Below are 23619 nucleotides of genomic sequence, written 5' to 3' on the forward strand. Positions count from 1 at the left end.
ACTGAGTGTGTGGGGCATGGTGCACCTGTGACCCCAGTCCCTTAGGGGGTGAGAGTGCCCTGAGGCGTGCTGGCCAGTCTAGTCAATCCGTTAACTCCAGGTTCAGTAGTGAACCTGTTTCAGAAATCAAGATGAAAAGCCACTGAAGAAGACACCCAGCATCGACCTTTGACCTCCACATACATTTGAATGAGTGCACACATGAACACATATATACTCATATACTACACAGAGAGAGAGAGAGAGAGAGAGAGAGAGAAATCTTACAGCCACTACATTCTTACTTTGTTTTTGAGACAGGGTTTCATGTAGCTCAAGCTGGCCTCTAACTCCCTATGTTCCTGAGGATGACTTTGAACTCTGAGTTCTCCCTCTGCCCTCTCCCAGGTACTAAAAGTAGAGGCTATACCATCAGGCCCAGAAAAGCTACTTTATGTATGGTGCCAAAACTTTGAAGCAACTATGACGTCCTTCCATAGGTAAGTGGGCAAACAGACACCTCAGCAGGAGGAAAGTATAAAAAAATAGGGCCATAGAAAGACAGAAAGGTAATCGAAGGTGTTTATTGCTAAGCGACAGAAACCAGGCCAAAAGGGTTGCATGCCACATTATTCCGTCCAAATGGCACTCAGGAAAAGACAAACTTCTAGAGATGGTGAAAATGAGCAGTGGACTGGGGGGTGGGGGTAGGGGTGTGTGTGCAGTGGACTGGGGGGGTGCAGTGGACTCAGGGGGGTGTATGCAGTGGACTTGGGGGTGCAGTGGACTTGGGGGTGTAGTGGACTCAGGGGGTGCAGTGGACTTGGGGGGTGCAGTAGACTGGGGGTGCAGTGGACTCAGGGGGTGCAGTAGACTTGGGGGTGCAGTGAAAATGAGAGGGCTGGAGAAGCATAGCATGGGGGGCTTGGGGTGTGGTGCTAACATGTCAGGACCTTATTGTCTTGCAGTTATCAGATCCATAGGGTGTACAGCAGCAACAGTGAACCCAAAGGGTAGCCATTGATAACTAAGAAGTGGAGGGAAACAGAGACATTCCAAATCCACCTCTGAACATGAACAGTGTCAGGAGCTGCTGGGAAGAGGCACAAATATTAATCAAGGGAGACTATGTAAAAGTTCTCTTCAGCAGCACCTGCTCTGTCTGCCTCGTTCCAGCTCAAACAAGCCCTGGCAGTCAGAATCCAGTTGTAGCAAATAGGACAAAATCTCCAGCTGCCAGAGAGGGGCTCTTAGGAAGCGGAGGTCTCATTCATGGTACGGGAGTCCACCACGTAGAGCTGTTATTCTAATTACCCCAGCTTCCTTCATACACCTTCCCGAAGTTCACCTGCATCAAACCAAGAGCTCACTGTAGAGATGTGTAATTGCTGTGAGCCCAGAGCTCCCCCAGATAGCTGTTTGATTACTCCAGAGTTAAGACTGCAAACTGATGGCCTGCAAAAGCCACAGGAAGTCAGGGCCACGCTCAGTGCTGAGGATAGGTGAGGGAGGAGCTCCTCTGATGGTGCCCCTGGTCTGGCAGGTGTGTCCTTGGGAGGAGTCCTTAACATTCAGAACCCTTAGGTTGACATTCTGCCAGAGCTTGCTAATGTCCCCTGGGAACTTGGACTGGAAGACAGGGAGTCTCAAAGCCTAGTCACATGATAATTGCCTTTCTCACAAGGGTGTGTTCTCATGCACAGGAGGGTTGCACAGTGGTCCTGTACCCCACGCGCAGCTGTACTTGGCTGCCAGGGCATCTATCTGACCACACTTGCTGACACTGACTGAAACTCTCGAAGTCAGTCACGCTTTCCTCACTCCCATAGAAATCTTCGTACTGTTCCGATTCAGGAAAATTGTCACCAGTCCTGAATCCTGAATAAGCAGTGGAGTCTGAAGAAGAGATAACTTTAGTGCTTCAGAAATTTGGGGTCCATCATGGGATTTGGACAAGTCGAACATGTATGAAAATTCTCTCTAGCTGTTACAGGAGTATTATTTTAACAAAAATTTAAAAAGAAGGAAAGGAAATTTAAAACACAAATACATACAAAGCTGTAAAGAATATGAAAGAAGAGACAAGTAGAAGAACATTCGAGAGGCTGGAGACAGATGTAGAAGTAATGAATGACAAGACAATTGGACTTCGTCTGGAGTCGTCCCCACTGAGCATCCAGGATGCTGGGAGCTCCACAGAGATCCTGAGGTGTGGAAGGGTGGGTGGAGCTGAGGTACAGTGGGCCCAGAAGCCTGCAGAAAGGCAGTAAGTGTCCTTGCATCCTTTCTGACTCCAGTTGCCAGAAGAAGACTGTCCTGCTAGACTTTAGGGGAAAGCCAGAAATTAGCAGGGAGGGGGCGGGGCACTGGGCTCTACAAAGTCTATTCTCCACAGGCAAGAGACAGGAATGTCTTCCCCTGAGAATCCAGCTATCAAGAGGAAGGAAAGACGCACAGATACAGCTAGGTAGCCAATACTCAGCCACCACAAGGACCACCCACCTCTGTGCCAAGTCCCCATTCCACAAACACCAGATTCTAAGACATGACAGCATTGTCTCTACATTTAAAGACAAACAGTCATAAATCACTGGACAGCTTAAAATGCAAATAACAAGATGATGAAAACACAAACGACCAGAAACAGTGCTGCGGGAGCTGAGACCGTGAAGAAGAGAATGAGCAATAGGGTTACCATTAATATACTCAGGAGACTCAGAGAAGAAAGAAAAGGCGTTATCAGAAATTGAAGTTATCTGGAAAAAATGAACAGATTGGAGAGAGAGACAGACAGAGAGAGAGAGAGAGAGAGAGAGAGAGAGCTCACAGAGCAAATGAAAGAAAAATAGGAAGAGAATATCCCCAGTAGCTCAAATATCTCCATGATAAAAACGTCCCAGAAAGAATAAGACCACGAGGAAGAAAACAGCTGAAAAAAGCCTTCTAGAAACATACCAGAAGCAGGGCGGTGATGGCGCACGCCTGTAATCTCAGCACCCTGGGAGGCAGAGGCAGGTGAATTTCTGAGTTGGAGGCCAGCCTGGTCTACAGAGTGAGTTCCAGGACAGCCAGGGTTACACAGAGAAACCCTGTCTAGAAAAAAAAACAAATCCAAAAAAGAAAAAAAAAAAGAAGAAAAGAAAGCATGCCAGGATGTACAATTCCAGATCAGAGAGCCCAGGAGAGTGGGCATGGGAGCAGACACAGTGCTAAGGACAAGCAGAGGAGCCTTCCAACCTCCAAAGAACAGTGGCAGGAGATCCAGTTCCTGTGGCCTCCTCCATCCCTCTGGCTCCATTTCTCCTCCTCCTCCACAGATGTCCCAAGCTCCGCCTAACATCTGGCTGTGGGTCTTTGCATCTGCTCCCATCAGTTGCTGGATGAAGTTCCCCTGGTCTCTCTGATGAGGATTATACTGGGCTCTGCTCCCAACACATCATGCAGACATAACAAACTGTGGGTTTGGAGGTTTTGTGGTTGAGTTGATGTCCCAATCTTTCCACTTGAGGCCTTGCCTGGATACAAATGGTGGCTGGTTCAGGCTCCGTGACCCCATTACTGGGGGGTCTTCACTGGTGTCACCCTCATAGACTCTATGGAGTTTCCAATGCACTAGGTTTTTACCTTTCTCCTGAACTGACCCCCTCCCCAATTCCAGCAGTCTTTCCCAGCAGTCTCTCCCTCGATCCTACCTATGTGATCCTGCCTGTTGCCATCCCCGCCTGCCCCCAGAAAAGTCCTTGCTTGCCCCTTTTAAGCCCTCCTTGTTACTCAGCCTCTGTGGGTCTGTGGATTGTAGCATGATTATCATTTACTTTACAGCTAATATCCACTTATATGAGAGTGCATACCGTGTTTGTCTTTCTAGGTCTGATCTGGATTACCTCACTCAGAATGTTTTTTTTTTTTTTCACTTCACACCACCGTAGCAGCCCACCCTCACAAATCCTTCTCCCCATTTCCACCTCCCCTTCTCCTCCTCCCCTTGGGTACCCACCTGCCCTGGGACTTCAAGTCACAGCAAGACTGAGCACATCCTTCCCACTGAGGCCTGCCCAGTCAGTCCAGCTAGGGGAAGAGAATCCAACAGCAGACAACAGAGTCAGACATCCCCAGCTCAATTGTTAGGAGACCCACATGGAGACCAAGCTGCACATCTGCTACAAATGTGTAGGGAGCCAAGGTCCAGCCCTTGTGTGCTCTTTGGTTGGTGGTCAGACTCTGTAGGTCTTCTTGTGGTGCCCCTGAGTCCTCTGACTCACTCAACTCTTCCCCCAACTCTTGCACAAGACTCCCCCAGTTCTTCCTGATGTTTGACTACAGGTCTCTGCCTCTGTTTCTATCTATTACTATATGAAGTCTCTCAGAAGACCTTTGTGCAAGAACACAGCATACATAATCCACTGACCAGGACTAAAGCAAACTCACAGAGATCAAGGAGCCTGTAGGTCTGATGTAGGTCCCTCACGAACACTAAGCTACACCACCTGTGTTCTTGCATAGGAGAATGAGGCAGGAGACTGACTGCAGGCCACAGTCAGCAGCTCTTGGAGACTTGTAGCGTGGACTCAAATCCCACACAAGCTCTAAGGAACTTCTCCATCTTGGGGGACTACAACAAGTGATTTTGTGATAAACACCCAAAATTGAACAAATGAGAATTGTTTTTAAAGAAAAGTGATTCAAGGAATACAAACAAACACAGAAACAAAAATGGAGAGATAGTTCTGTGTTTAAGAGCTCTTTTTGCCCTCCCAAAAGACCCAGTTCAGTCTCCAGCATCCATACAGTGTCTCACTGCCTCTTCTGGCCAACTTGGGCATCAGATACTCATGTGGTGCACATATATGTATGTACACACATACATAAAATAAATCTTTAAAAATAAATGCAACAAGATGAACAATAATCATGATTTAATTTACTATGTGGCTGGCATCTAAAAAGCACTTTTGTAGTAATTGTTATATAGTTTTATATAGATGTATAGTTATTTAGTTATATAGTTACAGTTATAGTTTTATAATTAAGGTTATATAGTTATATATTGTGGCTATGGTTATATAGTGTAAATGTAACGTATTCTCCTGTATCAATTGTGGTCTCCAAGGCTTACTGCCTCCCTCTCCTAACATAGGGCTAGTCCTAGAAGCTTCTAACCTCTCTACAATCTTTTTTTTAGAGATTTATTTATTTATTAATTATATGCAAGTACACTGTAGCTGTCTCTGACTCCACAAGAGGAGTCAGATCTCATTACAGATGGCTGTGAGCCACCATATGGTTGCTGGGATTTGAACTCAGGACCTTCAGAAGAGCAGTCAGTGCTCTTAACTACTGAGCCATCTCTCCAGCCCACCTCTGTACAATCTTATCTAGGCCTAGAATGTTTTCAGCTCTGAGACGTACTGCTGAATAAGCTCACCCTTTCATTTTCTTTCTGAGTTCTGGCTGGGTGGTTCAACTCAGCTGTTCTGACTCAAAGTCCTCTCTAAGCTGACTGATTCAATCTGGCTTCTTTCTCAGTCTCTGACTGAATTGCTCTGCTTGGCTTCAAACTAACGTTGGCAATCAGTTCTACTCTTCTGACTCCTTCTCATCTTTGGTTCATTCTGTCCTCACCTGTGTCTAGCTGTTCTCTCTTCAACCTGTCTCTGTAAACTCTCCTCAGCCTCTCTACATTGTTCCTCAATTCGCTTCCTTTTCCTCGCTCTCCTCATGAGAGTTGCTCATATCCTATTTTGTCGAATCTTTCTCTGATTCATCACTTTGTCTGCCACTCAGTTAGAAATCACTTCCAAACATGGATACTTTCTTTTACAAATTAACTTTACCTTCATTGTTTGGGATTAAAGGTGTGTACTAAAGATGTGTGTCTGTATTCCAGCCAGAAGGGATTAAAGGCGTGTGTTAAAACTGAGCCACGGAATTCACGGCGGCGGCCGCGGCGGCGGCAGTGCAGCAGTGGCTGGTCCAGCTGAAGGGCCATCAGCAGTGGAACCAAGGCGACACAGGGACCAGTTAGGCCCTGCGCCCACGACCACTGACCTTCGCTGACCAGCCGGGCAGCAAGCAGCTGCAGTTGTGCGGCGCCTTTCCTGCACGGAAGCCACTTCAGAACTCGGCCTCCCACCAGTCAGGAGAGGTGCATCCATCTTGGTTCCGGACTCCAGAGATCGGACAGACTGGGGTACACAAACATAATCCGAGGCCAACACCGCGGTGGTCTGAGCCCGACGGGCGTTGGCCTGCACCCAGGCCCTGGGCTGGTCGGGGGGCCATCGGGGTGCCAACCCAGCCAGGAGGTTTTTTGCCCAGGCCTGCAGGACGACAGAGAGCTCTGGCTGGCAGACCTGTAACAGGCATAGCCTGAGGCTAACAAAGCGGGGGTCTAGGCCCCAAAAGGCACAGGACTGACCCCAAGAACTGGGCGGCTTGGTGGGCCATCTGTGAGTCAACCCGCCCAGGAGATTGTTAGCACAGCAGACTCTCCTGGCGCTTTCAGGGAGCGCGGGCGCGCACGCCCGCCATCCTATTCACCTGGCGGACCCAATTAACAGTCATAGCCCTAGGGGAACTTTGCTCGGACCTTGGCCTCCCAGGCTTTTGCCTGGACTCAGGGACTGGGCAGCCAGGCTAACCTTGTGTGCGACAGCCCGGTTGGCGGATCAGCTGCCCAGCGGAGTGAGCGGAACACAGGGGAGGTCACAGCAGCATACACCGTCGGCACTCCCTGGGGGTGCACACGGGCTCCATCTGGTCCACAGACACAATCTGGGGCAAGGCCTCAGGCAGAAGCCCTCAGCTCTACTCTCTCCACTTCCGGATCCAGATCAGCCTGGGCGGCAGCACCACATCTCCAAGTCCTGCAAGTGGCTAGCTGGGCTTCCGGGCGGCCAGCTGGGAGAAGTCAGTGTGCTCCAGTGAATCCAGCAGGCCCCAGCGGGAGCCTTCGGGTGCCTGCTTTGGGATCTGAACAGCCTGGGCAGCAGCACCCTGTCTACAAGCAGTGCAGGAGGTAAGCTGTGCACCAGAGGCCAACTGGGAAGGGGCAGCTTGCACTGGTGAGTCCAGCACTGACAAGACAAACTAACACCAGTGAGAACTAGATGGCAAAAGGCAAACGCAGGAACGTCACTAACAGAAATCAAGGCAATATGGCAACATCTGAACCCAATTCTCCTCTACCAACATGTCCTGGATACCCCATCACACCAGTAAAACAAGATTTGGATTTAAAATCACTAGTCATGATGCTGGTACAGGAACACATGAAGGACATACTTAAAGAAATTCAGGAGAAAATGGATCAAAAGTTAGAAGCCCTTGCAAGGGAAACACAAAAATCATTGAAAGAAATCCAGGAGAATACAAAAGCCAACAAGGAGGAAATGCAAAAAACACTTAAAGAAATACAGGAGAACTTTGGTCAACAGGCTGAGGTCATGAAAGAGGAAACACAAAAATCTCTTAAAGAATTACAGGAAAACACAAACATGCAAGTGAAGGAGCTAAGCAAAACCATCCAGGATCTAAAATCAGAAGTAGAAACAACTAAGAAAACTCAAAGGGAGACAACTTTGGAGATAGAAAGCCTTGGGAAGAAATCAGGGGACAGAGATGCAAATATCAACAACAGAATACAAGAGATAGAAGAAAGAATCTCAGATGCTGAAGATTCCATAGAAACCATGGACTCAACAGTTAAAGAAAATGCAAAATGCAAAAAGCTTGTAACCCAAAATATCCAGGAAATCCAGGACACAATGAGAAGACCAAACCTAAGGATTATAGGCATAGATGAGAGTGAAGATTTACAACTTAAAGGGCCAGCAAATATCTTCAATAAAATTATGGAAGAAAACTTCCCTAACCTAAAGAGAGAGATGCCCATGAATATACAAGAAGCCTACAGAACTCCAAACAGACTGGACCAGAACAGAAATACTTCCCGTCACATAATAATCAAAACACCAAATGTTCTAAACAAAGAAAGAATACTAAAGGCAGTAAGAGAAAAAGGCCAAGTAACATATAAAGGAAGACCTATCAGAATCACAGCAGACTTTTCACCTGAGACTATGAAGGCTAGAAGGTCCTGGGCAGATCTCATGCAGACTCTAAGTGAACACAAATGCCAACCAAAACTACTATATCCAGCAAAACTCTCAATCACCATAGATGGAGAAACTAAGATATTTCATGACAAAACCAAGTTTACCCAATATCTATCCACAAACCCGGCCCTAAAAAGGATAATAGGAAGACAACACCAATACAAGGAGGGAAACTTCACCCTGGAAAAAGCAAGATAGTAACCTTTCATCAAACCCAAAAGAAGTTAAGCATTCAAATTTTAAAAAATAACGTCAAAAATGATAGGAAGTAACAATCACTATTCCTTAATATCTCTTAACATCAATGGACTTAATGCCCCAATAAAAAGACACAGACTAACTGAATGGATACGTAAACAGGACCCTACATTTTGCTGCTTACAGGAAACACACCTCAGGGTCAAAGACAAACACTACCTTAGAGTAAAAGGCTGGAAGACAATTTTACAAGCAAATGGTCTCAGGAAACAAGCTGGAGTAGCCATTTTAATATCAGATAAAATTGACTTTCAACCCAAAGTCATCAAAAGAGACCCTGAGGGACACTTCTTGCTGGTCAAAGGAAAAATACAAAAAGAAGAACTGTCAATCCTGAACATCTATGCCCCAAATGCAAGGGCACCCTCTTTCGTAAAAGAAACTTTATTAAAACTAAAAGCACACATTGCACCTAACACAATAATTGTGGGTGACTTCAACACTGCACTTTCCTCAATGGACCGATCAGGAAAACAGAAACTAAACAGGGACACAATGAAACTGATTGAAGCTTTGGAGCAATTAGATTTAACAGATATATATAGAACATTCTATCCTAAAACAAAAGAATATACCTTTTTCTCAGCACCTCATGGTACCTTCTCCAAAATCGACCATATAATTGGTCACAAGACAGACCTCAACAAATATAAGAAGATAGAACTAATCCCATGCCTCCTATCTGATCACTATGGAGTAAAAGTGGTCTTCAATAGCAACAGAAACAACAGAAAACCCACATACACGTGGAAACTGAACAATACTCTACTCAATGATACCTTGGTCAAGGAAGAAATAAAGAAAGAAATTAAAGACTTTTTAGAACACAATGAAAATGAAAACACAACATACCCAAATCTATGGGACACAATGAAAGCAGTGCTAAGAGGAAAACTCATAGCCCTGAGTGCCTCCAAAAAGAAAATGGAGAGAGCATACATTACCAGCTTAATGACACACCTGAAAGCCCTAGAACAAAAAGAAGCTATTTCGCCCAGGAGGAGTAGAAGGCAGGAAATGATCAAACTCAGGGCCGAAATCAATCAAGTAGAAACAAAGAGAACCATACAAAAAAAACAACAAAACCAGGAGCTGGTTCTTTGAGAAAATCAACAAGATAGATAAACCCTTAGCCAGACTGACCAAAGGGCACAGAGAAAGTATCCAAATTAACAAACTTAGAAATGAAAAGGGAGATATAACAACGGAAACTGAGGAAATCCAAAAAATCATCAGATCCTACTACAAGAGCCTGTACTCAACACAACTGGAGAATCTGGAGGAAATGGACAATTTCCTTGACAGATACCAAATACCAAAATTAAATCAGGACCAACTAGACCATCTAAACAGTCCCATAATGCCTAAAGAAATAGAAGGAGTCATAGAAAGTCTTCCAACCAAAAAAAGCACAGGACCAGAGGGCTTCAGTGCAGAATTCTACCAGACCTTCAAAGAAGAGTTAACACCAATACTCTTCAAACTATTCCACAAAATAGAAACAGAAGGAACACTACCCAATTCCTTCTACGAAGCCACAATTACGCTGATACCAAAGCCACAAAAAGATCCAACAAAGAAAGAGAACTTCAGACCAATTTCCCTTATGAACATCGATGCAAAAATACTCAATAAAATTCTTGCCAACCGAATCCAAGAACACATCAAAACGATCATCCACCATGATCAAGTAGGCTTTATCCCGGGAATGCAGGGTTGGTTAAATATACGGAAATCCATCAATACAATCCACTACATAAACAAACTCAAAGAACAAAACCACATGGTCATTTCATTGGATGCTGAAAAAGCATTTGACAAAATTCAGCATCCCTTCATGCTTAAAGTCTTGGAGAGAACAGGAATTCAAGGCCCATACCTAAACATAGTAAAAGCAATATACAGCAAACCGGTAGCCAGCATCAAACTAAATGGAGAGAAACTTGAAGCAATCCCACTGAAATCAGGGACCAGACAAGGCTGCCCCCTTTCTCCTTATCTTTTCAATATTGTACTTGAGGTACTAGCTCGGGCAATTTGACAACATAAGGAGGTCAAAGGGATACAAATTGGAAAGGAGGAAGTCAAACTATCATTATTTGCAGACGACATGATCGTCTACCTAAGTGACCCAAAGAACTCCACTAGAGAGCTCCTACAGCTGATAAACAACTTCAGCAAAGTGGCAGGTTATAAAATCAACTCAAGCAAATCAGTGGCCTTCCTATACTCAAAGGATAAGCAGGCTGAGAAAGAAATTAGGGAAATGACCCCCTTCACAATAGCCACAGACAGTATAAAGTATCTTGGGGTGACTCTTACCAAACATGTGAAAGATCTGTATGACAAGAACTTCAAGACTCTGAAGAAGGAAATGGAAGAAGACCTCAAAAAATGGGAAAACCTCCCATGCTCATGGATCGGTAGAATCAATATAGTTAAAATGGCCATTTTGCCTAAAGCACTATACAGATTCAATGCAATACCCATCAAAATCCCAACTCAATTCTTCACAGAGTTAGAAAGAACAATTATCAAATTCATCTGGAACAACAAAAAACCCAGGATAGCTAAAACTATTCTCAGCAACAAAAGAAAATCTGGGGGAATCAGTATCCCTGACCTCAAGCAATACTACAGAGCAATAGTGTTAAAAACTGCATGGTATTGGTACAGTGACAGGCAGGAGGATCAATGGAACAGGATTGAAGATCCAGAAATGAACCCACACACCTATGGCCACTTGATCCTCGACAAAGAGGCTGAAAACATCCAATGGAAAAAAGATAGCCTTTTCAACAAATGGTGCTGGTTCAACTGGAGGTCAGCATGCAGAAGAATGCGAATTGATCCATCCTTGTCTCCTTGTACTAAGCTCAAATCCAAATGGATCAAGGACCTCCACATAAAGCCAGACACTCTGAAGCTACTAGAAAAGAAACTGGGGAAGACCCTTGAGGACATCGGTACAGGGAGAAAGTTTCTGAACAGAACACCAATAGCGTATGCTCTAAGATCAAGAATTGACAAATGGGACCTCATAAAATTACAAAGTTTCTGTAAGGCAAAGGACACCATCAAGAGGACAAATCGGCAACCAACAAATTGGGAAAAGATCTTCACCAATCCTACATCAGATAGAGGGCTAATATCCAATATATATAAAGAACTCAAGAAGTTAGACTCCAGAAAACCAAACAACCCTATTAAAAAATGGGGTACAGAGTTAAACAAAGAATTCTCACCTGAAGAACTTCGGATGGCGGAGCAGCATCTTAAAAAATGCTCAACTTCATTAGTCATTAGGGAAATGCAAATCAAAACAACCCTAAGATTTCATCTTACACCAGTCAGAATGGCTAAGATTAAAAATTCAGGAGACAGCAGGTGTTGGAGAGGGTGTGGAGAAAGAGGAACACTCCTCCACTGCTGGTGGGGTTGCAAATTGGTACAACCACTCTGGAAATCAGTCTGGCGGTTCCTCCGAAAACTGGGCACCTCACTTCCAGAAGATCCTGCTATACCACTCCTGGGCATATACCCAGAAGACTCCCCACCATGTAATAAGGATACATGTTCTACTATGTTCATAGCAGCCCTATTTATAATTGCCAGATGCTGGAAAGAACCCAGGTATCCCTCAACAGAAGAGTGGATGCAAAAAATGTGGTATATCTACACAATGGAGTACTATTCAGCCATTAGAAACAATGAATTCATGAAATTCTTAGGCAAATGGATGGAGCTAGAGAATATCATACTAAGTGAGGTAACCCAGACTCAAAAGGTGAATCATGGTATGCACTCACTAATAAGTGGATATTAACCTAGAAAACTGGAATACCCAAAACATAATCCACACATCAAATGAGGTACAAGAAGAAGGGAGGAGTGGCCCCTGGTTCTGGAAAGACTCAGTGAAACAGTATTCAGCAAAACCAGAACAGGGAAGTGGGAAGGGATGGGTGGGAGGACAGGGGAAGAGAAGGGGGCTTACGGGACTTTCGGGGAGTGGGGGGGCTAGAAAAGGGGAAATCTTTTGAAATGTAAATAAATTATATCGAATAAAAAAAAACTGAGCCACACCACAACTAGAAACAGGTTTTTCTGGTAAACAACACAATCTCAGGGTTCACAGTGTGGTCAAATATCCTGAAATAATATAGTTATATAGTTATAGTTGTAATTATAGTTCTTCCCAAAATCACAACACACACATGAGGGACACAGATGGATACTAAAAGTGAGTGTGTGGGTAGGGAAAGAAGGATGGAAATGGTCTGCATTCTCCTCCCAAAGTAAACAGCTCAAGGCAAAGACAAAAAAAAAAAAAAAAAAAAAAAAAAAAAAAAGAAGAAGAAGAAGAAGAAAATGGGAAAAGAGAGCTAGGAAGGCTTGGCCATGGAAATGCAGAAACAGGATATCTTTTCTACAAATCCTTTAAAACATGCTATTTTTCAAATTTTGGCTAATATTTAACATGAATTTTAAAATGAAAAATGAGGATAATCCATTGCTCAGTTAGCTCTTAGCTGGCCGTCTGTGAGACATTCTTGATGAGCGACAGCAGCGGTTCAACCTGTGGGTCAGGACCCCTTTGAAGGATCAAATGGCCCTTTCACAGAGGTTGCTTAAGATCATCCGAAAACATAGATTTGTGCATTACGGTTCATAACAGAAGCAAATTACAGTTATGCAGTAGCAATGAAAATGGTTTTATGGCTGGGTGGTCACGACAGCACAAGGGACTGAGTTCTAGGGTCTCAGGTAGATTCAGAACCACTGTCCTATGAAGACCTCCTGGCAGGATTTTCACTGAAGACAGAATGGCACTTGGTATATGGTTTGTCCTCAATAAATGCCAGTCCTTTGCCTTATTAAACTCCTTTTTTTTTTTTGACAATTTCTGGGGTATAGCTAGGGCTAGAGAGGTCTTTGACTCAGCTCTGGAAGCCTCCCAAGGATTACTGGGAAAGAGAGACTGCCCTCAGGCTCACAGGGAGTCCCTGCCCAGAGGCCTTTATTACAAAGTCCCCAGTATTTTACCATTGCTCCCTCTGCAGATACAGCTACACTGGGAAATGCATGTTACTGGACTCAGGAGTTGCTTTTCAAACAAATAAAGGGGTGTCAGGAGAAGGCTCAGGAGGTAAAATGCTTGCCTGACAAGCCCAGTGACCTGAGTTTAGCCCCCAGATTCTGTAAAGATGAAAAGAGAGAATCAACAAAGTTGTCCCCTGCCCTCCACATGCACAGCATGACACCCATGTACCTGCACTCCCACATCTGAAGGGGAACAAGCTACCCAAGGAGAGACCTAGCCCGGCCTGCTGCCCTGTGGCAGGGGCTGTTTTCCTTAGGAAGTTCTGTTATAGGCACTTCTTGTTATGGACAACGGGACCATTGAATCTGGAATATTTATTAAAAATAAAAAGCTTTACCTCCTCCAAGAAATAAGATTGAACTAAGCTTTCTTTACTTCTGTGCTGGTCTGGAGTGTTTTAGTGGGATTGTACAACCTGGGAATGGGCAAGAATCCCAAGAACTCAGCTCTGTAGATTTCCACACCCTGGCCCCAGGCCCTGGGATTCAGAGAGCTCACTTCCCAGACACCTTCCCTGAGACTGACACATTCCAGGAGGCTCACAGCCTGTTTCTTTGTATCTGGCTGCTTTTTCTCTATGCTGAGTTGGTGAGATATGGTTACAATTTACTCATTCTCTATAGCATTCCTCTGCAAGCTAAGGACAGATATGTGAAGAGTTTCTTGCAGGGAGCTGCAAATACACTTCCTGCCATGGTTCAAATCTTGACTGGGTCCCAAAGGCCCATGTGTTTAGTGGCTTGGTCCCCACTCTTTGGTGCTATGGCAAAGTGAAAGAACCTTTAAGAGGTGGTGTCTAATGGGGAGTTTTAAGTCGTGGTTGATATAGCCTAGAAAGACAGTGCACAGATAGCGAGATGACTCAGCGTAGGTAAGATACTTGCTGCCAAGTCTGGCAACTTGAGTTTGATTCTCCAGGAACTGAGTAATGGAAGGAGAGAACCAATTCCTGAAAGTTGTCTCCTGATATCTACACTTATGGATGTGCATGCATGCAAACACACACACACACACACACACACACACACCACTGTCTTCTTTGTGGGAGGCTTGTCTGTGTGATAGTTTGTATATGCATGGGCTAGGGAGAGGCACAATTAGGAGGTATAGCCTTGTTAGAATAGGTGTGTCATGGTAGGCGTGAGCTGAAGACCCCCATCCTAGCTGCCTGGAAGTCAGTCTTCCACTAGCAGCCGTCAGGTGTAGGCTCTCTCAGCTCCACCTGCACCATGCCTGCCTGGATGCTGCCCATGCGCTTGCCTTGATGATAATGGACTGAACCTGTAAGCCAGCCCCAATTAAATGTTGTCCTTATAAGAGTTGCCGTGGTCATGGTGTCTGTTCATAGCAGTAAAACCCTAAGACAGTTTAGCTGGTTGTTTTGTTTTGTTTTGTTTTGTTTTATGTGGGGCCTGGAGATGAACATCTCTGCTCAGCCATGTCTCCCACCATAAGCCCAAGCCAATGGGTGAAGGGACTCTAGCCAGCCAGAGCATGGGCAGTTCTGGCCTCGTCCATCTCCTCCATTTCTTCTGCCTTTCTAAAAACTGTTAGATTGTATTCTGGAAACTCGCCCCCACCCCAAGGTCCATTCCTTTATTTGACCACTTCTTCCTTCTGAGGCTGACTACCAAGGATCTATCTAGCTGTCAAAGTACTGGAGTCCAACAATCAGAAGCCCCCTTGGCTCACCTAACCAACATGCCCAATTAGAATTAAACACCTCATCCTTACACGGGGTTTCTCTTTCTACCTTCATAAATGGCCATTTGACTATGGGCCACCATTGTCTCCTCTTTGTCGTGCTCTGGGACAAATGTCCCTTTCCCTTCTCCCTTGTTCTCTTCCCCTTCTCCCTCCTCCTCTATCTCCCATCATCATCAATTATTTCCTGCCCTTTGTGCCTCTGGGGCAAATAAATCTCCTTTGTGCTGAGAACTCAGTTTGGGGTGTCCTGAGCCAATACAGAGCCCTTCAAAGCGTCTCTTGGTTATGGAATGAAATAGAAAAGTGCGAGTTTGTATAAACCTTTACTCTTGGTAAGTTGATTGTCTCAGCTCTTTGTTATGGTTATGAAAAGTTAACTCTGGGGGCTGGAGAGATGGCTCAGCGGTTAAGAGCACTGACTAGTCTTCCGAAAGTCCTGAGTTCAAATCCCAGCACCCACATGGTGAATCACAACCATCCGTAAAGAAATCTCACTCCGTCTTCTGGTGTGTGTCTGAAGCCAGCCATAGTGTACTTCCATAGAATAATAAATACATGTTTTTAAAAAAGGAGAGTTAATTCACTGCCTTCATTCATTCTCTTTTATTTTAAATTTTGACTAGAAAGGATTTTGAGGCAGGAAAATGAGGGAATGGTGGAGAATGATTGTGTGTGTTAACGATGCAGGCAAGTCATAGTTCACCAGCCTGTTTAAATGTTTAGAGATAGAGTATAGGGAGAGAAATCACTGCCTACCAGGAGAACTGTAGGAGGTAAAGTTTTAAAAGTTCTTCCAGAAGACTTCAGAGTAGAGAGCTGAAGAAGAAATGACTCAAGCCACCGAGCTTTTCTTTCTTCTTTTCAAAGACTCATTCATTTATTCTAAGTACACTGTAGCTGTCTTCAGACACAACCAGAAGAGGGCGTCAGATCTCATTACAGACGGTTGTGAGCCACCATGTGGTTGTTGGGATGCCGTGATGCCGGGCGTGCTTTGAGAAAAGGTGTCTGTCTAGAGTCATGAAACTAGCTTCCACACTCACCCAACACATTTACATCCACACAAGCACAAACTGAAGGTCATTCATAAAACTGAATGCCTTCTGAAAAATGGCAAGAAGGAAAAGGCTTGTCTGGAGCCTAAAAGGTACTAGAAGCATCTGAAGATGTGGGTATCTCTGAGGGCCAGGAAACAGATTTCAAGGATAACAACAGCAAAAGTATTAACTTTGAGGGTTTGGGGATTGGGTGAGATAAAATGATTGTTATGAATGGGGTGTGTCCCCTGAATGTTGTAATCCTGACTCCCAATACTTTAGAATATGACTATTTTTTGGTGTTAGTATCTTTGAAGAAATAAGGCTGTTACAGTTGGCTAAAGTATTTCTAAATAGGTCAGGTTTCTCTTCTCTTCTTGGGGCTAGAGATGAGTCTTGGGTTTTTGGTTTTTTGTTTTTGACACAGGATTTCTCTTTGTAGCCCTGGCTGTCCTGGAACTCACTCTGTAGACCAGGCTGGCCTCAAACTCAGAATTCTGCCTGCCTCTGACTCCCAAGTGCTGGGATTAAAGGCGTGTGCCACCCTGCCCAGCTGAGATGTCTCTTCTAAGTGTGGTATTTGTGTAACCTGCCAACACCTTCTTATATACTTTAAATCACCCTGCATTTCTTACAATGCCTGCTAATACACAAACCCATTGTAAATCATTACTGAGCCTTTTTTAAAAAAAGGAAATAATGATGATCTGTACCTGTTCCTTCCAGACAAGATTTATTTTTAAGAGCACCACAGAAGTGGAGTCTATCTGTGCCCTCACGTGAGGCTATAGCTCTGAGGATTGGGCGCTGCTCCTGTGAGAGGTGAAAAAGAATACGACCCTGGTTCACAATGGTTTATGGGTACTCTTAGATGGGGCCACACTGCGGACTTGGCCTATGGAGGTTCCAGAGGGTATCTCTGGGGCCAGTGAATTTCAGAAAGACCTGCAAGTCACCTGCTCTGCTGAAAAACATCTGTATGCTGTGGGCCAAACCTCTCCAGTCTCTGAAGGTCAGATTCCGTCTGTGCTCTGGGGATGGTACCTGAGGCTACTGGGAGAGCTGATAAGCTGGGGCCCCAGCTCCTGCAGAGCGCCTTGTTAGTGAGGCTGGGCAGCTGCAGGAACCGTTGTCTGTCCCTGTTGTCTGTCCGGCTAGAGGCTCTTTCTCAGTCCTCATGTGGCATCTGGACCCCAGATTACCACTTCTGGTCTATCAGGGACTCTCTGCCCAGGTTTTCAAGCCATCTCATGCAGTCCACCCCAGGTTACTGCCTCCACTACTGTGGGGTGGAGTGTTGTGGTTAGGAGTCAAGGTATCTGTAGGAGGCAGGAAGGCAGGCAGTAGGAGGGTCGGGGGAGGGAGAGAGGTCTTCCATCACAAGAAAAACACCATAAGTTGAGAAGAAAAAGCCTCTTAGACACAGCATAATTTCAGTATTGGCGGTCTCCATCTGCAGACACATAGTAGATTTATATCCCACTGCCAAAACAGGAGTATGGTTACAGAAATAGTTTTAGGCTTTCTAGATTTCTATGCTTTCCTTTGTAAAATAAAAGCATAATCAGGCAAACAACACACCTAGACATTTGGGCTCCAATTAAGAAGGCCCTGTCCCCAGGATAGCCCCCCCCCACACACACACACACACCAAGGGTGATCTCTCCCTGTGATGCACCTTTGGGCTTCTGACCGGGAAGTTTAGGAGGAGCCTATAATCTCAGCAGGATACCCAGCCTGGGCTGATCCTCCTTGTCAACTGTAGCTGTTCTCAGTGCCCCTGCTGTTCATAGAAGCTCAAGTAGTTTCAAAGTTAAAAGATCGTCTCCTGCAGCGATTCTCCTCTAGATGGCAGCAACACTAAGAACCCGCTAAAGCTCGCCTCTCAGGCCGCCGGCTCTGTAAGTAAATCCTGAGTGATCCCCCAAGCAGGCAGCCCGCCTTGGACATGCCAGCTTCTTACTCCTCTTTAGCACGCTGCCGCCCACAGCAGACACCGAGCATCTCAAACACTGAGCGGCTAATTGCACAGATGGGCCATGCTTCCAAACTGATCTTATTTTGAAAACTGGCATTTTCTAATGTTATTACTGTTAAAGGGGAGGTAAGTTAATCAACGCTAGTTGTTGCGATATTGAGCTGCAAAGTTTTGAAAGCTTTTGTCTCATAATGTGTGAGACAGAACGTGACTCCACTTTATTTACAGTTTTCAACCTACGGTGGTTATGTTCTAATCCTGTTCCAGCAGCCCTGAGGCTGAGTTTGGTTTCGTCGCGTGGTCCCAAGCAGGCCTGAAGAGCGGACAGGACTCCAAGGCCGGCACTTCCCTCTTTGGCACTGAACAGTGCAGTGTCCAGGCACTAACGCCAGGCGGGGACCTGAAGCTGCCGGCCTCCGGCTGTCCCTTAACCAGCCCCTAGTTGAGAGACTTGTCTTTAGCACAGGTCCCAGCGCAGGCAGGGCGGGGCTGGGCTCTGCACCTGCGCAGATCTCCCAGCTCAAGCGCGCAGCTCCGCGCCCAAGATTCCGCGTTGCACCTATAGTGTAGTGGCCCTAAGTAGCCGCCAGGTGACGCTGTGGTCCCAGCCATCGTGCTCCCAGGCCTCATAGGCCACCGCAGTGGTCTGCGGTCTGGGCAGAGGGTGGAGCCTAAGTAAAAGGAAAACCGATCTTTTGCTCGGCCAGAAGATTCCAGAAAGCTGGATTTTTGTTTGAAAGGCTAGCTATCCACTACTTTTGAGTTTAATACAAATTCACTTTTTACAGGTTATGTGACGCTTAGTTGATATGGCTGGGGAACCTGACACCAGGCCTTGTTCTGAATTGAAATTGTAAGCAATTCCTCTAAACTACACTTCTAGCAACAGCTTGGGACTCCACCCTCCAGGGAGAGCCAGGAGCTAAGCAAATAAGAAAACTGCTCCTTGCCGCCCCCTCACCTTCCTCCTCCCTCTCTTCCCCTCTCCCCATCCCCCGAGTGTCCCCAGCCAACCTCTTTTCCTCTTCCCCTCTCCTCTATTTCTGTTATTCACTGTTCCCATCCTTCCTCTGCCTCTACATCCTTTCCAGGTCCCTTTCCCATCCTAACAATAAATCTTCTTCATATTAGGTCTGTCGCATGACTGATTCCTCGGGAAGGACACCTTGGCCGGGCAACTGAGGTCCTTCCTTCCGCAGCATTATTACACCTCGCATCTTTTTATAAACACAACTCCACGTAATCGAGGAGGCCAGGAATTACCTGATCGGGAAGGAGTTGAGACCCCATGCCCTGAGGAGTGCTGTGGGGCCTCGCCACCAGCCATAGGACCCCTCCCCAGAGAAGTTTAGCTGCTATTTAGTTGTTGTTTTAGTTTTAGTTTTTGTTTGGAGGGTTGGGGTTTTGTTGGGGGCATTTTTTTTTTGTAAATGGGGTGTGGCTACATAGTCCAGGCAGGTCTTCATTTTAGGGTCTCGTCCTGGATTGCAGGTACACATGATCAAACCCGAGTTCTAATGTTAAGAGATGGAGAGCTTCATTTTAAAGCTTTTTTTTTTCCTTCTAAGAAACTGAAGCCTGTTGGTGGTAGTGCACACCTTTAATCCCAGCATTTGGGAGACAGAGGCAGGCGGATTTCTGAGTTTGAGGCCAGCCTGGTCTACAGAGTGAGTTCCAGGACAGCCAGGCCTACACAGAGAAACCCTGTCTCAAACAAAAACAAACAAACAAACAAACAAAAACCCTGTCTTGGAAAAAAAAAAAAGAAAGAAAAGAAACCCAAGGCACACAGAAGTAGACAGTCACAAAGTCACAAAGTGAACTCCACCCCATTGGCTATACCTCCCAAGATGCAGTAACCGACCTCATTCATGTCTACTCTTGTCTTGTTGAAGAAAACTCCAGATAACATCTCTCTGCTTTCACAAGTACTACATGATAGCCAGACATGATGGAGCAAGCCCGGAACCCCAGCACTCTGGAAGACAACGCACGAGGACTGGAGTTTGAGGCCAGTGTGGACTACACAGCAAGACACTGTCTCAAAAATAAGCAAACAGAAAGACTGCAGTGGGCATCCCCAGAAGACAAAGATCGCTCTTAAATATTAATACCATGGCTGAGGTAACATACTACCATACACTGACAATATTTCTTGGATACCATCAGCTTTTTCCTCAGTAACTATTTCTGAAACTGTTTCATGATCACAAAGACGCCATTAGCAATTGATAGTTTTTCCCCAGTTGTACCCAAATAAGGACCATGAATTGCACTGGGTCGATTCAAATATTGTTTGAATTAGGGTTAAGTTTTTTGTACAGTGGAAGAGACAGATCTGATTTGTATAGTTCTGATGGTTTTGATAAACAGAGACCTTCTTGTATGGTAAACATATCAAGCAAAAATATAAACTGGTGTCCACCCCTCCCTTAATCAACCTGGGCCAGAAGGAACCAGTAAACTGGTTCCAGCTGCCAGCCGGCATGCACTTTTATCCTGGAAATGCATGTGAGTGGAACCAAATGGGCTTCCCCATCCTGCCTCTGTTACTGAGGTTCAGTCAATATTTATCAATATTTCAGTCTTTTTCCATTTTCCTTTCATGTTTCACTGTCTGAATGTAACACAGTTGGCATCAATGTATCCTGTTAGGAAATACCTTTGTCAATGGATATCTGGATTGTTCCCAAGCATTGGAAATAAACTAGAAAGCCTTCTCGTTGTAATAAACTTTCATTTTTTCACTGTTGAATGTCCAGTAGTCAAAGTGCCACCTTAAAAAACAATGATGTCTACTTAACTGTATGAGAAGCCAGGCAGAGCTGCGCACTGAGCCAGTTCCCTCTGTACTCCCACCAGCCAGGCCTGGGGATTTCAGTTGTTACAGAGCATCCTCCGTGCTCCCCAAATCTTCCGTGCTCCCCAGATCCTTCGTGCTCCCCAGAGCCTGCTGCTTCTCCTACTTTGCATCTCACTTTCATTTTGACAACAGACTTTCCTTCTACATAGAAATCCCAGTGGACAAGATTGTCTTTCTACTGAAAGCCCTTCCCTGTAGTTTTGAAAAGTCTCTCTGCGGAATTGGGACTTCCGGTCTTGGCTAATAATCCATGGCTTCCCTCGTAAGGGTCTCTCTGTCTGTCTGCACCCTCAACATCTGTTTCCTCCTTCACTGTACCAGGCTCTACATTCTAGCACAGGGAACTAATGGCTCTCCTTGTATAAGGGTAAAGATGGGCGCAGGCAGGGCACATGGTGCTGACAGCTCTCAGAGATCCTGGCCCTGCTGTAGAATGCCTAAAAAGATCTACCTTGGTTACTGCTCCAATTTTAGATGTCTTTATCAGTGGGAGAGTAAGTCTGACATCAGCTAGGCTAGGTTTTTCTGATCCACTTTTCTCTTTTTCATTTCTTTCTTTTTTTAATTTGAAAGTATCTTTGATTTCATCCATATACATGTACAGATGCAGCTTTTTCAAATGCAGAGGTGTACTCATATCATATATCACCTATCTGGGTTTTTTTTTTTTTGTTTGTTTGTTTGTTTTTTGAGACAGGGTTTCTCTATTTAGTCCTGGCTGTCCTGGAACTCACTCTGTAGACCGGGCTGGCCTTGAACTCAGAAATCTGCCTGCCTCTATCCCCCAAGTGCTGGGATTAAAGGCATGTACCACCACCGCCTGGCTTCCCCTATCTGTTTTTACTTAATTTCCTAAAGTCTAGCAATTCTCTGAATTCATATAATGCTGTGAAAATATATGGGAATCTTTTCCAGCTATAACACTGGAATATGAAGCTGGGCAGTGGTAGCACGTGCCTTCAATCCCAGCACTGGAGAGGCAGAGGCAGATAGATTTCAGAGGCCAGCCTGGTCTACAGAGGCTGGAACATAATACCACAAAATGTCTCCTTCCAAGTCACTGATCTAGTACATTTAAAAATAGGTAGATACTATGTTTTGGAGAGGCTTTAAGGTTTGCTGAGAGTAAGCAGAAGTCCCCTCCTGCTCCTTCCCCAGGCGTCTCTATAAACATCCTCTATTGAGAATGATCCATTTGTGACAACCCAGGAGCCACTACTGACACATTATTGTAAGTGTTACAGGTTTGAAGAGAAACCTGTTTCCCCAGTGGAGGTGTTGGCAGTTCTAAAGGGAATGGCTTCCTGGATAGAGGCATTGCAGCTCTGAGGGGGAGGCGCTCCACACTGCAACTGCTAACAGCTTTGAAGGGAAAGGCATCCTGGCAGTCAGGAGCCAAGGAGTATTACAAAATCACACTAACCAAACCTCACAAGAGGTTTACTGGGAAAGACACAGGTGGCTGCCTCTGCCAAGGTGAGAAGCATCCAAGGACTAAACTTGTGTAGGGGAGGTGAGGTAGGGTTCCAGGGTGGGGATTGATGAGATTTCAAGCCAAGCCCAGCGATGTGTGTGTTTTCATGCTCAGGGAGTGGTAGGATGTCGTGTTCAGAGATTGGTGGGTTTTGATGAGTTTTTTAAACCCAGAAATGGCTTTTCCCTTTTACCCTGGATTCTTTTTTTTTTTTTTCCCAAGACAGGGTTTCTCTGTATAGCCCTGGCTGTCCTGGAACTCACTCTGTAGTTCAGGCCTCGAACTCAGAAATCCACCTGCCTCTGCCTCCCAAGTGCTGGGATTACAGGCGTGGGCCACCACGCCTTTTTTTACTCACCTACAGTTTTACATCGGGGTCCTTTGTGAATTGTGACATATCCAGCATTGAGGGGTCCTGGAGATGAGAGGTGTCACTGTAAGAAGTCCCCTGTGTTCCTCCTATTCTTCCCTCCCTGCCACAAAACACCACAGTCTCCACAGTGCTGCCTTTTCCGGGACGTCTTATGGTTAATTCAGTATGCAAACTTTCCATGAGCTCGATGGCTACTCCTTTCTATCACTGAACAGCGTGTATTCTATTGCATTCCCCCGCCTGGCCCACTTTTCAAATGCTCAGGTGTCCACACCTGCCTTTGGCTTCCTTACCCTGTGTTGAAGGAATTCTATTCATACTTCTTTCCAAGTATGAATTCAGAGGTGTCTGCATTCTAGATTTTTCCTACTGTGTTCCAGGAGTCAGTAGACCTCCAGCAGGCCAGTTCCACTTCAGGCTTGCTTTCTTTGTGAGAAACGGTCTCCTCTGCAGCTCAGGCTGAGCAGAATCTCAAGATTCTTCTGCCTATGCCTCCTGTGGGCTGGAGAAGAGGCACAGGCCCCATGCCCAGTTGTTCTGTAGGCCCTCTGCCCACAATACTCAGAGGCAGAGGGGGCTGTTCCCCTCAGGCTGCAGGTGCCAGGCGAAGATTCTGTGAGGGGGTGAGCAGAGTTTGATCCATATGATTGCGGTCAAATGCTAATCGAAGTTTGCATTTGGAGGACTCCGTGCTGATTTCCACTTGGCTGCACTAGTTTGCACTTCCGC

The 23619-nt window shown here is 45.5% G+C and overlaps 1 long non-coding RNA gene across 1 annotated transcript in view; it reads right to left on the minus strand.

Annotated features, from left to right (window-relative positions):
* LOC127694804 (uncharacterized) overlaps window positions 1-23592 on the minus strand; it is a 265801-nt gene extending 242209 nt beyond the window's left edge. The window contains exons 1-2 of the long non-coding RNA XR_007979864.1: window positions 23184-23592; window positions 22876-22932 (exon numbers count right to left, since the gene is read on the minus strand). This is a non-coding gene — a long non-coding RNA (uncharacterized LOC127694804). The remainder of the gene's footprint in view (window positions 1-22875; window positions 22933-23183) is intronic.
* Window positions 23593-23619: the final 27 nt, after the last annotated feature.

This window comes from Apodemus sylvaticus, chromosome 1, assembly GCF_947179515.1.
Source record: "Apodemus sylvaticus chromosome 1, mApoSyl1.1, whole genome shotgun sequence".
Lineage (NCBI taxonomy): Eukaryota > Metazoa > Chordata > Mammalia > Rodentia > Muridae > Apodemus > Apodemus sylvaticus.